Source organism: Tupaia chinensis, unplaced genomic scaffold, assembly GCF_000334495.1.
Source record: "Tupaia chinensis unplaced genomic scaffold, TupChi_1.0 Scaffold139943_1, whole genome shotgun sequence".
In the NCBI taxonomy this organism is placed as follows: Eukaryota; Metazoa; Chordata; class Mammalia; order Scandentia; family Tupaiidae; genus Tupaia; species Tupaia belangeri.
In genome coordinates this window covers 2,213,513-2,216,018 of record NW_006199822.1, presented here as the reverse complement: position 1 = coordinate 2,216,018, position 2,506 = coordinate 2,213,513, and the positions used below count along the sequence as shown (strand labels likewise).

Below are 2,506 nucleotides of genomic sequence, written 5' to 3'. Positions count from 1 at the left end.
TAGCAAAAACCTCTCCAAAAAAAAAAAAAAAGAAAAAGAAAAAAAAAAATGTCCTTCATGAAATGTAGGACCTAGGTTTGAACGCAATGATTCCAAATGTGGTTTATTTCCCTGATGAATTCCATGATTAGATTTATTTCAGATATGATGAAATGATCACTGGCAGCAACAGACAAGAGAATAACTGGAAGTACACCGAAGCTTTTGATAAGCTGAGCCTATAGTCCCTTTGCAACTCGCTTTATAGCTTGAGGGTGTCACTATATTAACCACAATGTCAATGTCCACTGTTCATAAGAAGTTCACAGTATGTCTAGTACATTTTTAGAGAGATGTATAACATAGTCGATATTAAATCTTTATTTTTAGGTTTTACCATAGGGCACATGTGTTCACTGGAGAGAGACAGGGAGAGAGAAAGTGAGAAATCACCCGCCACAGGGGATGGCCATGCCGCAATCCCTTCTCATTCTCCTCTTGGGATTTTGGTCATGCACACACACACACATCAGCATAACTCTCTAGCCACCAGGTCCTGAACTCCAATTGCACCTTAACCATCACGCCACCTGCTGACCCTGATTTTAAATCTTTTTATTTCTTAGTACTTGTTTCAACTATTGATAGGTAATAAAATACCCCCAAGTTTAGCAGGTTTAAATTCATTTTATTTGTCTCATAATTTGACAGAGCAAGACTTCAGGAACAGCTGGGCTGGGCAAGATGTTGTTCTGTCTCAGGGTTTCTCACATGCCTGCAGTCAGACCCCAGGTGGGACCGGGACCATCAGAAGGCTCAGCTGGGTAGGAAGGTGTCCAAGATGACTCCTTCACAGATCCAAACTGTCAACTGGGAGCTCCTCTGGGGTGATTTGCTGGAGTGCCTACACGTGGCTTCACCAGCATGGAAATCTCAGAGTATTCCTATTTCTACATGGCAGCTGGCTTCCCAGAACTGGCGTCCCAAGAGAAGAAGGCAGAGGGAGTGGCCTTGTTCTTGTCCTTTCTCTTGTTTGCCAACTCTGCTCCGCTCTCGTCAGCGTCCGGGCAGCCGTCTCCCTGAGACAGGGCACCGTGAGTAGTCGCCCACTGAGCTGGACGGGACCCTGGCGCCGGGAAAATGCCTTCAATTAAGTTGCAGAGTTCTGATGGAAAGATATTTGAAGTTGATGTGGAAATTGCCAAACAATCTGTGACTACCAAGACCATGTTGGAATATTTGGGAATGGATGATGAAGGAGATGATGACCCAGTTCCTCTACCAAACGTTAATGCAGCAATATTAAAAAAAGGTCATTCAGTGGTGTACCCACCACAAAGATGACACTCCTCCTCCTGAAGATGATGAGAACAAAGAGAAGCGAGCAGACGACATTCCTGTTTGGGACCAAGAATTTCTCAAGGTTGACCAAGGAATACTTTTTGAGCTTATCGTGGCTGCAAACTACTTGGACATCAAAGGTTTGCTTGATGTTACATGCAAGACTGTTGCCAATATGATCAAGGGAAAAACTCCTGAGGAGATTCGCAAGACTTTCAATATCAAAAATGACTGTACTGAAAGGAGGAAGCCCAGGTGCGCAAAGAGAACCAGCGGTGTGAAGAGAAGTGAAAAGTTGTGCCTGACACTGTAACACTAAGAATTGTTCCATATACTAGTTGCACTGCTCTGTTTATAATTGTTAATATTAGACAAACAGTAGACGAATGCAGCAGAACATCAATTATATTAGTGGAATACTGTCCTTATTGCATGTGTAGTTTGAGTACAGATTACAAACCTATGGCTGAGTTTCTTCCAGTACGATCGAAAGTTTCTTTTTTCTTTGCTCTGAATAAAACTGAACTGTTGGTTCTCTATCAAAAGTGAAAAAAAAAGAGAAGAAGGCAGAAACTGGATGGTCTTTTATAGTCTAGGACTAGAAATCGTGTAGTGTCATTTCTGCCATAGTCTACTGGATGAAGCAATCACCAGCCAACTCATATTTCACTGAAGAGTGGACAGCCCCAGTCGTAGAAGCACGTGCTCAATTGATGGGTCCAGATTAAGGTGGTGGCTGGGGAATACAGAGGAAGGGACATGGGAAATACACATTTTAAAGGTATAACCAATAGGAGGACTGACTTATGAGAAAATATTAAAGGCCCAAGAGCAAGAGTACATGCTGGTTGTCATGCAGGTCCTCCTTTAACAAAGACTCAGCATGCACCAGGTGTCACCCTAGGAACTGGGGCTACCTCTAACAAAAATCAATGTTTTCTTGAGGACTAGCATCGCATCTAACACCTGGAACACGTGTGGGAAGCCTGGGTTCAATTCCTGGCCTACCTTAAAAGCCAGACACAGCAGCATACACCTGTGGTCACAGCTACCAGGGAGGCTGAGGAAGGCAGATAATGACATAGGAAAACCCTGTCTTCATAAAAAATAAATAAATATGGAACCAGCAGTTAGCGTAATGGCTATGTTGCTGGACTCCCACGTAGTCAACCACGGTTCGCATCCC

At 43.4% G+C, this 2,506-nt stretch overlaps 1 protein-coding gene and 1 pseudogene across 5 annotated transcripts in view; one reads left to right on the top strand and one right to left on the bottom strand.

Annotated features, from left to right (window-relative positions):
- OSBPL3 (oxysterol binding protein like 3) overlaps positions 1-2,506 on the bottom strand; it is a 226,841-nt gene that overhangs the window by 173,753 nt on the left and 50,582 nt on the right. The gene's annotated exons all lie outside the window — the stretch shown is intronic.
- On the top strand, positions 960-1,873 carry LOC102502043 (S-phase kinase-associated protein 1 pseudogene; annotated as a pseudogene).